General features: G+C 38.5%; 1 protein-coding gene across 2 annotated transcripts in view; it reads left to right on the top strand.

Moving 5' to 3' along the window:
* The window catches only part of ARHGAP28 (Rho GTPase activating protein 28), a 98,575-nt gene that overhangs the window by 36,105 nt on the left and 47,221 nt on the right, over positions 1-15,249 (top strand). The gene's annotated exons all lie outside the window — the stretch shown is intronic.

The raw sequence follows: 15,249 nt of genomic DNA, 5'->3' as shown, positions 1-15,249 counted from the left end.
AGGTGCCACAGGACTCTTTGTTACAGAGCCAGACTAACACAGCTACCCCTCTGATACTTGTACTGTTTAAGACACACTTTAATCATAGTTTACTCCTAAAATACAAGTTTCAGTAACTGCCTCCTGATTTACTTCTTGGAATAGAATTTTTGCTTCACATAAAGTTACTCAACATTTAATTTTTTTTCTATTTCCCCTGATTGTGTAACAGAAATTCACTTTCTTGAATTTGTTATATATAGTATATATATGACATAGAGGTATTTCTGAATGTTGAGACCTGATTCTGATTTTGTTTCCACCAGTTGCACACTCTGTTTATTTTAGTGGCGTTATTCCTCATTTACACCAGCATCAGGGAGAGCAGAATTAGGCCCTGAGTCTTGAATGGACCACAATATCACAAGTTACACAGCTAGATGAGAAGCAACATATTTTCAGTTCACAGATGCATTATCCAGATCTACAATTTCCAAATGTTCATTGAATCTGAACTTATCTAAAATGTAGTTCAGCTCTGAGTACTTGGAAGCCAGGATTTTCAAATATTGCAGACTATTCTCTAAAGAACTCTTTTTACCCAAAGGAATTTAAATCTGATAACAACTAGGTGAAATTCAGAAAAATGTGTTGAAAAAAAAGTTTCATTAGTACAATGTGAAATTATCAAGGGACCTATAAACTATCATATGTCCTTGTCACTGTAAAGCTCATCGTTCTGGTGAAATGTAACTCAGATGACATATGCCTTTTTTGAACCAATAAAATATTTTAAAAGAAGAGGAATTGAAAAATGTATTTATAAAATTAAGTCAACAAATATAAAAATATACCCATTTTTCCCCATTGCCATGCTCCCCTCATCTTTTATTTCAACATTCCTTTTGATTTCTGTCACATCAACTGGCTAACTTATACAACTCTGGTACCATTTCTCTTTAAGAACACAGCTTTGGAGCCATGGGAGACGTTTCTTTTAACAGCTCTAATGACCACAGGTATATGTGCACATGCTAAAATGGTTAACACAACCATCCTTTCTCCAGAATCCGCCAAGCCTGGATCATCACCTCCCACATAAATCTTCATGGTAGATACTTTATACGGGCAGCTCCTTGAGGAGTTCTTCCCTTTTATTCTGTCTATGGAAAAGGTTGTGCCCACCCATCAAATAGCCCCAGGACCTAGCCCCAAATTTGGCACGTTACTGGGAATCCACTGGAGGCCAGTGCCATCAATGGTACCCAATACTGCAGAGAACTCCAACAGGATGAATATTAATGTATTTCAGTTGTCTATGGTCAGGAAGTCACAGCAGCAGATACTCTCTGTGCTATGCCCAGGCCTGACATTTGACTGCAAAAAATCCATGCAGCTGACCACGTTGGTAGCTAGCTAGTTTCTAGTTTCTTTTGCTAGCTAGTTTCTTGATTAAATTGCTTAGAAAAGGGAGAGAGATTAGACACTGCATAGAACTTTGTGATGCCTCTGAGCAGTGGTTTCCTTAGTACCGGTCAAATTATTACATGTTTTAAGATGAGTAGTAGATTCCCCACATCAAAAGAGGTGTTGAAATATTGTTATTAAATGTTCTAAGGGTGCTCTGCCAGAAACATGTGCCAGGATCAGTCACTAATGGGGGGTTCTGATTGCCCTCTGTGCTTCCATGACTATTACACGTGTGAATGTGATGAATTCTTAGAAAGAAAGGACATTTTTTCCTCTGGTTATGTTCTAGGCTTCCTTTCAATGATCTATGAAGCCATCACAGATGTTGATCTTCATCTAGTGCATCCGCCTGCACTGAGGCAGAATCAAATATACTTAGATCATCCCTGAGAGATGTTTGTCAAACCTGTTCTAAAAACCTCCAACTATCCCTATAATTGCTTAACTATTCTTATAGTTAGAATTATTTTCCTAATATCTAACTAAGTTTTCCTCACTTAAAACTAAGCCTATTACTACTTATGATCACTATCCTTTTTATAATAACCTTCAACATGTTTGAAGTCTGTTACCAAGCCCCCTTCATCCTTCTTTTCTTAAGACTACACATCCCCAGTTCTTACAATCTTTCCTCGTAGGTCATGGTTCCAAACCTCTTGTCAATTTAGCTCCAATTTGTTCACATCTTTCTTAAAGTGGTGCCCGAAACTGGACACATTACTCCAGTCATGCCTCACCAGTGCCAAGTAAAGAGAACAATTGCCTCCTGTGTTAGTGTATAACACTCCTTACATCCCAAAAGGACATTTAAGGTTAGACTTCCTTGTAACAGGAGTTGCTGTGCTCTGGGGCTAAGTGGAGGAAGTTCAGGTTTTCAAAGTGATTTATGGTTCAGCAACATTTTGCATGGTTTAGCCTAGCTGCCTTGATAAGGGAGAAAAGTAGGATTCCTTTGGCACCGTCATGAGAGAGGCATAGACTTATAGAAATTCTCAGGTGTCTAGTGATACATTGTTGGAACATAATGGCCAGATCCTTAGATTTTGTAAATTGGCATAGCAACATTAAGAATAAGGTGATGCAATATTTTATTCAAACTTTTTAATTATCCTGTATTACAAAGCCTCTGCTTTTATTTTAGAACCATGTAAAAACTTGTCAATTATCTTGGAAAACTCTGTAGAGGGAAATCTATGCAAGAGAACATAGATATGAGGCAGCCTCCTGTTTTGAGACGTATGCCACCTCCCAAAATGATTCCCAACTATATTGAATATATTAAATATAGTTCTGCTCCATCTTTATTTTAAAGACTACTGCCATTAAGCAACCAGATGGTCCCCTGAGATATGCCTTATGAAAGTCTCTCCATACATGTTATCTAGACTTCTTCATAAGGTTCACAGAAGATTATGAAAATATTCCTTCCCCCAGTTATTTTGCTCTGATCTATGTTAGGTATTCATATAGATGTAATAATCTTCCCCTTAGGACATTGTTCATGTTCTTCTTAAGAAAAAAAGATTAACAGCACAATAAAATACAAACAGGCTTACTCTGGAGAGTGCTTGCAGAAATCCCAGCTAAGTAAAAGAATAAATAACAGCTGTGCTAATCAAAGGCAAGTTTTAAAAGATAAGGCTGGAATTTAGATGTGAAAATACCCGTAAAATGACAAGCTTAATGTCCACTGGATAGGAATTTCAAATAGAATGTGCACTGCAGTTTAAAGCTTTACGGTAAAAGTTTCCAAAGTGGGCAAGTGATTTTAGGAGCTTACATCCCATTTTCAAAATGACTCAGGCACATAGGTCTTATTGACTCTCGGTGCTGCTGTATTGGGGGTCTGTGCCTTTCAGAGCTGAGCTTCCCAGACACAGAGTCTGAGCAAGGCACTGTGAAGCTCTTGTTATGCACAGCCAGTTAGAACCAGATACAGAATAAATTAGATGTCTTACAAGCACCTTACACACTGATCACTGAACACCACAAGTGAGCTGGAGGCTTCCAAGTGACTTTCTAAGTCACTTTTGAAAATGGGACTTAGACTCCTAAGTCACTTAAGCACTTTTGAAATTTTTACCCATAGTCTATAATCTTGTCTGGGATTCCAGGAACAGGCAGCGACCCATCAACAGCAAATTGTAGACTGCAGCAATAGTAGCTGAAATGAAAGAGGTAAGGCCCAGATCTTCAAAGCTATTTAGGTGCCTAACTCCGGTTGATTTTGATGCCTAAATGTCTGAAACAACAAAACTGACAATCAACATAATATGTTTACAGGAAGGCAGTGTAGTGACCTCAATATGAGTAAAACAGAAGATGATGTTAGTCTGTTTTAAAAATCCTGGCAGAGGCATTTTGAATCCATTGTAACTGACGTAAATATAGCCCCTGCCTGGAAATTCTCCAAAGGGGGAATGTTATAACAGTTCAGCCAAGGTGTATTATAACAATGGCATGGAAAAGCAATACAGGGTCCTCGTGGGAGGATAGTGTTACAGATTTGTAACATTCATAGAGCGCCTGCATAGTCACCGAGCTGATATGATCATTAAAAGATGGATGATCACCCTAAGAATGTTCACTCCTAGCATGCATCATGGCACTTATCTGGACAAGAATGGAAAGAGAAACATGGATTTGTGACGATAGGGAGAGCAACAGCTGCTTAGTTTTACCAGGCAGTTTACATTTGAGCATTTGGACATGATCTACTATGTTTGAATAGTGATATTAATTTTTATAGAACATCCAGACAAGAATATGTGGTGGGTTGACAAAGCTCAGTTAGAAGCTCCAACCAGGCAACACTCTAAAAGCAGAAAGAGCTCTAGTCCATGGTCTGCAGCACTTTTAAATCCAACTAGTGATTCCATGCTCTAGTGGACTAAGCATGGGACTGGGAGCCAGGAATTCTTGTATGTTAATCCTATTCTGTGACAGAATTGCTGTGTAACCTTGGACAAGTCTCTTTACTCCTCTGTATTTATAATATGGGGATAATAATGCTCATTTGCCCAACTCTCAGTGTATAGTGATGATTAATTAGCTAGAGTCTGTACAGCGTTTTAAAGATGTGAAGTACTCCTGACTATGGCTGGGATGATATCTTAATTATTACTGTATCAGTGATATTGCTGCCCTAATCCAGCAAGCACCAAAACAGAATCTTTGATGTTTATGGTCCAATTTTCAGTTGTAGTGGAGGAACATTCAGCATCGCCAAAGAGGGAATACTCCATATTAGAATTGGTCCATGCCAAACTAGTCTCCCAGTACTGCTATGAACAATCTCAAGCTTTCTACAGGCTGTCATAGCAGCCAGAGCTCACCCAGGATATTGATGCCTGGGGTGGCTGGGGTAGAATTTGCTAGAGAGTTTCTGTAACATAGGAGGATTCCATTTCCCGAAATAATCCAGATTGGTATTTTGTACTATTTAAAAATGTTTGCACGCTAAAATAATATGTTTGGATCTTAATCAAGTATTAGAATCTTGAATACATCTCTCAGAACAAAAGCCCACTACCCTCACAGATCTCTAAAAGCTAGAGCCTATGTCCACTGAAGTCAATGATTAAAAAAAAAAACTTCAATAGAAGCAGAATTGCACCATAAAGATATAATACTTCCTCATGAGAATACTTCTGTTGACTACATATGTTACATCTGTGAGTTAGGACTGCGCGCATGAGTAAAAGATTGCAAGATCAGACCCTTAAAGTGATCGTTTTTTATAAAGATTAGCATTCCCTCCAGCTACAGAATCTTCAAAGAATCTGGAGGCAGGGTGAATAGCTTGCTTTGAAGTAACTGGCATGCTGCATTCTGCAGCCTTCAGAGCCGTTCAGCATGAAATGTTTTTGGTCGACCTTTAAAGAAAATAAGTAGAAAAAATATCTAGCCAAAAGGTTGTGGGATGTGACCACTATTAACATAGCTGAGAGAAACTGGAAGGATCAGGATCATCCTTTGGTATATGGTTTCCTATGTTCCCATTTAATATATTTTGCTTACTGTGATTTTGTCCTTTTTATGGCTGTTATAAAGAAGGGTAATATGGCCAAGTAGCTCCAGCCCACATTGGAATCCAAGTGGTTTGGAGCCATTGCTGAATCTGTTGGCTCTTTAAATCAAGTCCTTTTTATACTGAGAATATCAGTACGAATGAGTCAAGCCCAAGTTAGAAAAATAACATTTGGAATTTATGATGTTGCCTTGACAATCCCACATGCAGAAACGTTTCTTATGGTAGTTTTGCACAGGCTGAGTAATCACTTTAACACCACAGATGATCATTTATTTTGATAGGTTCCCCGTTTATGAGAAATGGGTAGCCAAAATGTAAGAAATGCTTGTTTTCCATCTTTTTCTTCACACCTCTGTTGAAAACGGAAATGCACAATAAGGGAAGTCTGATTCTCATGACATTTTGCATAGGAACCAGAGAGTGTAGTTTGTTGGAACTCTACGACCTTATACTCCATTTTTCTTGGCTCTCCTGTTTGCATCAAGTTCAGTCATCATCTTCAATTCTGCTCCTCCCTGGCCTTGTCTCCTATTGTGTCACTCCACCCACCATCAATCTGTCAGTAATACGAGCCCCAACCACTCATTTGACAACTTCTTGCACAAATATCGCTGTGCCTATGTTACAAATGAAACACCCTCCCTGCACTTGTATGTGAGTCTGCCAACCCCTTCTCCTTTAAATATCTCCTCAAGACCCATCTCTGCCTTGATACCTACAAAAAATACCAGTTAATGATGGCTTGAGTGGTAGATGAGGTTAGTTGTTACTTACTTTAGTTTATTCTAAATTAAATTACATTTAATAAAACCTAAAAATCTGACATTTAGGAGCATAAACAAGTTAGCCCAATTGTCTCCTGTTTATCTCAATTCTAATGTGGCTGTTTATATATAGACTGTGGATGAAATCCACTGAAGTCAATAACAAAACTCCCATTGGCTTCAATAAGGTGAGGATTTCAACCTGTATCTTTATATGGCTGAGCTGTTTTATGTTTTGTATCTTGACTTTTTAGCACGTAAAATGAGTTAGGTACTTTGAGGATAAGGTCCAGATTAAGTACCTAGAAATACAGAGAGATAAAGAACTAATCATCCGTTCTTCTGCAGCTGCCATGTTAGATGATTGTTTTTCTTTAGGCAACAACAGAAGCAGATTGCAATGAAGTAATTCTTCTAGACATCACAGCTACATTGTTTTTATTAAGTAGTATTACCAGCACAAGCACTGTATTTCTACTCGGCTGATTTGTGACTCTTTCCAAAGTACTCTATAATCCCTACAAGTGTACTTGTGTAACATAAAATAGGACTATGCTCATATGTTTATTTGGGTAAAAAAACTTTCCAACCAAGTTTTCATTACATCACAGTGACCCAATATGCCATAAATTACAACACGCCATGAAAAAGATAGACTATGGGTTAAAAATTGTTCTATGGCAAACCCCAAGCTATTGGATAGCAGAGAGAAATAGTGAGAAGTACATTTGTTTTTAAACTTCTTCCATGTGTAATTAATACCATTAATACCATGAATAAGGGCATTTTTGGTTTTTACATATGAGATCAATTAAAGTCAATGGTTCTCTGACACTCTACAATTATCTGAGAGTCTGGCCCAGGATTTTTATTGCAACAGTCAGTGTTGTCTCCTCCTCTGTGGAAATATTTAACAAGAAGTCCCCACCAAAGAATTTTTTTAGATGTCTTTAAAAATTCCTTTTTGATTATATTGCATTCTTTCAGGCCGATCCTGCAAACGTTGCTGACCATAATGCTCGCTAATGTAATGCAGGGTATTTGATATGAATCATGCAATGTGATTAGTAGTTAATATATTGTGAATTCTAAGCCTTAGCCCCTTACTTTGAAATATATTACAGTGAAAGTTGCAATTGCAATAACCAGAATTAAAAGTAAAGGTGAAAAGTGAATGATTATAGAGCATTGAGATTTGAAGTTAAGGATCGAGGGATGCTCTAAATGGATTTTTGTAAACAAAATTACATTTTTAAAGCTGTCATAGGGACTCCCTACCATATGTGAGCAGGTCATCACAAACCAAGTCTGTCACACTTAAAAGTCAGACTCATGGAAAATAGTACTATTGCCTCCCTACACACCATCCTTATAGTGAGGGTCAGCAGTTGAGAAGTACAAAGGACCAGACTGTAAAACTATATCAAACCTTAGAGTCATAAAGGGTTGAATTAGGGGTGAAATACCCATGTTTTTCAGTGTTTCTTAGGGCCAAATTCTTTTCTCAGTTACTATCTAAGGACAGTAATAACGGTGTTTCAGTGCTAGGAGGATAGCTACATTAGAAATATCTCAAGTATGATAAATAGGTACCTAGGTAATCTTGCACTTGCAAACAAGTATTTCTGCATGCAAATACAGTAATTAAGTGCACAATTACCATATTTGCCTGGACAAAATTAGAGGCTGTATTGAGCATGATGGAAAATTTGCCCCTAACTGTTATTTCAGCACCATTTTGTGTGTTTAATATTTCCATGTTTCTCCTTTCTTGTGCAAACTAGTTGGTGGTTCTAGAGGCAAAACAAAATTTTAACAACCTCCAGTGCACAGGCTCATGTGGGTTTTACTTAGTCTCCTTCTTTGCTTGTTGAATTATTTAAACCTCATCTGTTCTCTAGACTCGCTAGATTTGTTGCAGTTGTAGCTGTATCACGTATATGTTGTAAATAATGAGTCTAACTAACTGTAAGCTGCTGGCAAAGGCCTTTCCATCCCATATTATATGGTGTGAATTGATTCTGGATCAGTCTGCATGTTAGCCCAGGCTTTTCTAATCTTATTCATGTTTACAATTGCATAGGCAGCAAGTTTAAAACAAATAAAAGGAAGTTCTTCTTCACGCAGCGCACAGTCAACTTGTGGAACTCCTTATCTGAGGAGGTTGTGAAGGCTAGGACTATAACAGTATTTAAATGAGAACTGGATAAATTCATGGTGGTGAAGTCCATAAATGGCTATTAGCCAGGATGGGTAAGGAATGGTGTCCCTAGCCTCTGTTTGTCAGAGGATGGAGAAGGGTGGCAGGAGAGAGATCACTTGATCATTGCCTGTTAGGTTCACTCCCTCTGGGGCACCTGGCATTGACCACTGTCGGTAGACAGATACTGGGCTAGATGAACCTTTGGTCTGACTCGGTACGGCTGTTCTTATGTTCTTATGTTATGTTCTTATACAAATGCACACACATTGCTATGCTGAGTCTGTAATGCAGAGTGACCAGCTATAGGTAGTGCAGAGACTCACCATCCAATGAGTGGTCGTGCTCCCATAAGTTTTGTGCTTACTTCAGATTTGATGGCTCCCAGAGCTCTGGGAAGCAATGAGTGGCTGATGCACTGCCTTTCGGAAAGGTTCAGTGTGAGCTTTTATCTCACGTGGAGCCAACTGCACTGAAGTGCATGGGCACCATGACCATGTACCTTCAATCAGCTACTCTAGTGAACCCAGTGCCATTACGGGCACTAGCCTTTATGAGCTCTCACATGTAGAGGAATACATTAAGGCAATACATTAAGTCCAAAACTTAAGGATTACAAGGACAGTAATTATACAAAAGGTATGTTCACAGTAGTCAGACTTCTTAGGAGGGCTTTCAAGCAAGTAAAAAAATGTAATCGTGATTAAAAAAATTAACTGCAATTAATTGCACTGTTAATAATAGAATACCATTTATTTAAATCTTTTTGGATGTTTTCTACATTTTCAAATATATTTATTTCAATTACAACACAGAATACAAAGTGTTCAGTGCTCACTTTATATTTATTTTTTATTACAAATATTTGCCCTGTAAAAAAAAAATAGTATTTTTCAGTTCAGCTAATACAAGTACTGTAGTGCAATCTCTTTAGCTTGAAAGTTGAACTTACAATTGTTGAATTATGTAGATAAAACAACTGCATTCAACAATAAAAAATGTAAAACTTCAGAGCCTACAACTCCTTACTTCTTGTTCAGACAAACAAGTTTGTTTACATTTGCAGGAGATAGTGCTGCCCACTTCTCATTTACAATGTCACCTGAAAGTGAGTATAGACATTCGCATGGCACTGTTGTAGCGGGCATCGCAAGATATTTATGTGCCAGATGCGCTAAAGATTCATATGTCCCTTCATGCTTCAACCACCATTCCAGAGGACATGCATCCATGTTGATGACAGTTTCTGCTCAATACTGCTCCAAAGCAGTACAGACCAACACGTGCTCATTTTCATGATCTGGGTCAGATACCACCAGCAGAAGGTTGATTTTCTCTTTTTGGTGGTTTGGATTCTGTAGTTTCCGCATGGAAGTGTTGCTTTTGTAAGACTTCTGAAAGCATGCTCCACACCTCGTCCCTCTCCAATTTTAGAAGGCACTTCAAATTCTTAAACCTGGGGTCAAGTGCTGTAGCTATCTTTAGAAATCTCACATTGGTACCTTCTTTGTGTTTTGTCAAATCTGCAGTGAAAGTGCTCTTAAAATGAACAACATGCGCTGGGTCATCATCCGAGACTGCTGTAACATGAAATATATGGCAGAATGCAGGTGAAACATAGAGCAGGGGACATACCATTCTCCCTCCAAGGAGTTCAGTCACAAATTTAATTAACACATTATTTTTTCAATAAGCCTCATCAGCATGGAAGCATGTCCTCTGGAATGGTGGCCAAAGCATGATGGGGCATATGAATGTTTAGCATATCTGGCACATAAATAACTTGCAATGCAGACTACAAAAGCGCCATGTGAACACCTGTTCTCACTTTCAGGTGACACTGTAAATAAGAAGTGTGCAGTCTTAGCTCCCAACAATGTAAACAAACTTGTTTGTTGTAGTGATTGGCTGGACTTGTTGGCACTGAAGTTTTACATTGTTTTGTTTTTGAGTGCAGATATTTAACAAAAAAAAATCTACATTTGTAAGTTGCACTTTCATCATAAAGAGATTGCACTACCTTACTTGTATGAGGTGAATTGAAAAATACTATTTATTTTGCTTATCATTTTTACAGTGCAAATATTTGTAATGAAAAATAATATAAAGTGAGCACTGTACACTTTGTATTCTGTGTTGTAATTGAAATCAATATATTTGAAAATGTATAAAGACATCCAAAAATATGTAATAAATTTCAATTAGTATTCTGCTGTTCAACAGTGCAATTAAAAGTGCAATTAATTGCAATTAACTTTTTTAGTTAATCGCATGAGTTAATAGCGATTAATTGACAGCCCTACTTCTTCACAAAAAGTTTTCCCTGCAATCAGCATAATAAAAGATTATAGTGGCAGAGTCCTCGCTGAAGGTGGAGAAATTACTGTGTCTATCTCATCAGAGCTACTTAAAATACAGGACAACAACAGAAAGAGGAGTACAGAGCTGGAGCTATCAATGGTGCTGTCATAAACAGATAGCTAAGGGTTAATGTCTCTTTCACCTATAAAGGGTTAACAAACAGTGAACCTGGAACACCTGACCAGAGGACCAATCAGGAGACAAGACACTTTCAAAACTCGTGGAGGGAAGCCTTTGTTTGTGGGTTTTGGGTTTGGCTTTGTTCTCTCTGGGTCCTAGACGAGGCTAGAGGTGTAACCAGGTTTCTGCCAATCTCCCTGCTGCAGTCGCTTATCTTTTCAGAATTGTAAGTAAGAAAAGGCGGTCATAGTCTTTTAATTTGTTTTTTTCCATTTGCATATGTGTACTTGCTGGAAGTAGCTTAAATTGTGTTTCTGCTGGAGAAAGTTTCTTTCTATTGTTTATAAGTTGAAAGACCCTGTAACTTTTTACCATCTAAAGTGCAGAGATAAACCTTTTACTTTTTTTCTTTCTTTTTTATTAAAAGTTTTGCTTTTAAGACCTGTTTGATTCTTTTTTCCCAGTTGAGGCTCTAGGGAATTGAGTCTGTATATACCAGGGAATTGGGGGGGAGGAGGGAAAGGTAAATTTCCTCTTTGTGTTAGATTCACGCAGCTTGAATCTGTATTGCCTCTGGGTGAGAGGGAGAGAGAAACTTGATCTCTCTGTGTTGTGTTTCAAGGAATTGATTCACGGTATCTCCTAGTGTACCCAGGCAGGAAAGATCTGGGAGGAGGTAAAGAGGTGGGAGGGAATGGTTTATTTCCCTTTGTTGTGAGACTCAAGGAATCTGGGTCTTGGGGTCCCCTGGGAAGGTTTTGGGGGGACCGGAGGGTATCAGGCCCTAAAAATTCCTGATTGGTGGCAGCACTACAGAATCTAAGCTGGTAATTAAGCTTAGAGGACTTTATGCTAGTACCCATATCCTGGACGCTAAGGTCCAGATTTGGGAATTATACTATGACAGCTGCAAGACGAAGTGGTGCGTGCTATTATGAAAATGAAGTCTGGAGAAACATTAGGGGTAGGTAACATACGAGCAGAATTATTAAAAGCGATTGGTGACTGTAATATTGTTCCCATGTGGATAACTGGTAATGATGTCTGGATGACTAGAAATTGGCTGGATGATTGGACAAAGGAATCTTTCTGCCCTAACCAAAGAAAGGAGACATCAGAGCATAGTAACAATCTTATTCTCACCCTGATATCTCATGCAAGCACAGTTCTACTCTGCATAATCCAGGATCAGATTAAGCAAATGATATAAGCAGGACTACCACCAAAACAAGCTGGTCTCAGAAAGGGATGAGGTACACATGATCAAATCATGAGCATCCATCATATCATTGAAAAATGCAGATAGTATAATCACTGTTTGATCCTGTGTTTCATTGACTACTTAAAAGCAATCAACACCATCCAACATGACTCTCTTTGGAGAATACTAGCAGACCTGAGGATTGTAAAGCATCTCATTAAACTCAGTATAAGTCTCTACTGTCCACAACAAACTATGGTGCAAACAGTCGCAGATGACAGCAAGTGATTTTTCCAGTGGGCAGAGTGTGAGGCAAAAGTGTATTCTATCCCTAAGTCTTTTCAGTATGTATACAGAATTTATTATGAGACAAACCCTGGAAGGTTTTGACAAAACAAATGGAGCTGGGATTTCCACTGGTGCACACCTCTTAACTGACCTCAGATATGCTGATGACACAATGCTCTTTGCTTACAGCCACCAATGTAATACAACGAATGTTGGAGTCTGTTAAAACATTTAGTGAAAAATATGGACTATCCCTGAATGAGGCAAAAACAAAATACATGCATGTTGATATGATTAACAAAAATAAGATGCAAGTGGACATTCTGATTAACAGTCAAGTAGATGAATTCAGTTATCTGGGATCATATATATCCAACTAAGGAGGCAGTTCCAGAGAAATCAGATGACTAAGAATGGTTCATTTAGCCATGGCATCCTTTATGAAAGTTTGGAAAAATTGTGCCATCTCAAAATATGATTGGTGAAAAGCTTAATTTTTTCCATAGCAACTTATGGATGTGAATCATAGGAAATTTATGCTGCTGACAAAAAGAAAATTGAAGCCTTTGAGATGTAGTGCTGACAAAGTTTCTTACTTATCTCCTGGACAGAAAAGAAGATTAATGCTTAGGTTAGAAATATTATCGGAAAGAAGCAGACCCTGCTGTCAAAAATCAACAGGTGCAATCCTATGTTCTTTAGTCACATCAGGCGTTGGGATAGAAATAACCTCAAGAAAGTTATAATGTTGTTGGGCCAACATAAAAGGTGGGTAACTGATAGGAGATGGATAGATAGTGTGTGCAGATCATTGGGAGGACAGCTGCTGAGTGTTCGAAGATAGCAGTTAACAGAGAAGGCTTCCGAAAATTCTGCTATGATGTCACCAATATTCAGACATGAATAAACGGATTTCACTACCTACTTAGAGATCAGATTGGGACTTGCCTATGCACAAGGGCATGGTGTTGGGGAAGGCTCCTTCGCCTCCTTACCATTTGTACAATACCATGCATAAATGAGACGATATATAAACACAGGAAGGGAGTGTTATATAGCGATTACAGCAGAATACTGGGAGTGGGGGCTCCTAGATTCTATTCCTGGCTCCACCACATATTCACTATGCGACCTTGAGCAAGTCACTTAGCTGTGTGCCTGAGTTTATTCTAGTTCCAAATGAAATGTATCTTCTTCACATATAGAGACCTAATAAACTAATGCTTGTAAGACACTTTGATAATCTAATGTTATGTGCGGGTTTTCATTTACAGTGAAGCCTGCCTTATGCAAACACCAAGGGGCCAAAAGAACTTACTTCCTTTGCATTTATGATCTTGGATATTGTTGAGGATATTTAAAGTGATCCTATAAGGCAGGATTTTGCAAGTTGGAAGGGATGCCTAGGGAAGGTGTCATTGAATATGATGACTAATTGTTATCTTGACTATATCCCTTTAGATCTAGGCCTAAGGTACAGGCCTACAATTTGTTCACATCTGAGTTTCATAAAACCTATAAACTAGCACATTTGGCTTTTAAATACAAATTCTACTAAGTAAAGATGCTTCTTAATATGTTTGTAGAAAGCATCCTTTTCCAACCCTCCAAAGAAAAAAGGAAAGTTTTCAGAGTGCATTATTATTATTGATAATACACAGACTTCTTATTCTGAATCATTTAGGACTCAGGCATACCACTGAGGGACAGCTTTGTTTTGGGGGTGAGGAGCAATATAATACTTTCCAGAGCTTACATGGGAAGCATTCAGTGGGTGTTATATGCTACTCCTGGCACATTGGGCCCCAGGGCTGCCCAGAGGATTCAGGGAGGCTGGGGCAAAGCAATTTTGGGGGCCCCTTCCATAAAAAAAAGTTGCAAAACTATAGAAAATTATATTCTCGTGGGGGCCTGGGACAAATTGCCCCATTTTCTCCCCACTCTGGGCGGCCCTGTTGGGCCCACAGGTTTGGTGAGAGAGCTAGTTTAAGACAGAATCAGGGCTGTGTGCCACCTCATTCCTGCCCCTCCCTGTCCTTTTGGGTCATTATCCACCCCAGGGAGCACTTAGAAGGAATAGTTTTTATGCTCCCCCAAGTTCTGGGACCCTGATTGTGGCTGGCCTTCAAGTTGCATGCTCATTAACAGAGGAAGATTCATGACCATTCTCTACTGCTTATGCACAGGCCAGGCACAGTGTATTCCTTACTAATATTTTAGCAAGATTTCAATTCCTCTTTCTGAACATGTCGTATAAAAGCTAGTTATAGTTAAAGAGTAAAATGTTTTTTATTAACTGGTGGCAGGTAACATTTGGGCACAAACATAGCATGACCTTACTAATTCCTATTAGTGACTGAGAGAATGGGCAGATGTTTTATGATTAAGCAAATGAACATAATATCAAAAAATCAAAATTACAACAAGACAAAATGTATTTTGGAGGTGGAAAGAAAGGTCTTGAAAGATAAAAATATTAGTTACAGTATTTATAATAATACTTCATAGCTCACTAGTAAATGTGCAACACTGACATACTGTGTGTTTTGTAATAAAATAATCAAGTCATGCCAACGTGAGATCTCAGGTTATTTAACAATAGCACTTTGCTGAAAAGAGCAGTGAATGTGATTTTGGGGCATGGTTCTACAAGGTCTTGAGACTGGGCCCTTTGTGAAAATCAATAGCGAAATCCAGTATTGGCAATGTTTTTGCACTGTCTGTTGTGCACTGTCATGTTGTTTGTCAGCTGCATGATAAAGTTACAGTGGAGTTTGGGTGAAGCTTCATTGAAGTTGGTGGGCATGATGGATGCCCTTCAGTCAGGATAAAT

The sequence above is a fragment of the Gopherus flavomarginatus genome, chromosome 2 (assembly GCF_025201925.1).
Source record: "Gopherus flavomarginatus isolate rGopFla2 chromosome 2, rGopFla2.mat.asm, whole genome shotgun sequence".
In the NCBI taxonomy this organism is placed as follows: Eukaryota; Metazoa; Chordata; order Testudines; family Testudinidae; genus Gopherus; species Gopherus flavomarginatus.
Note: the sequence above shows the minus strand (reverse complement) of the source record. Positions and strands in the feature narration are given on the sequence as shown.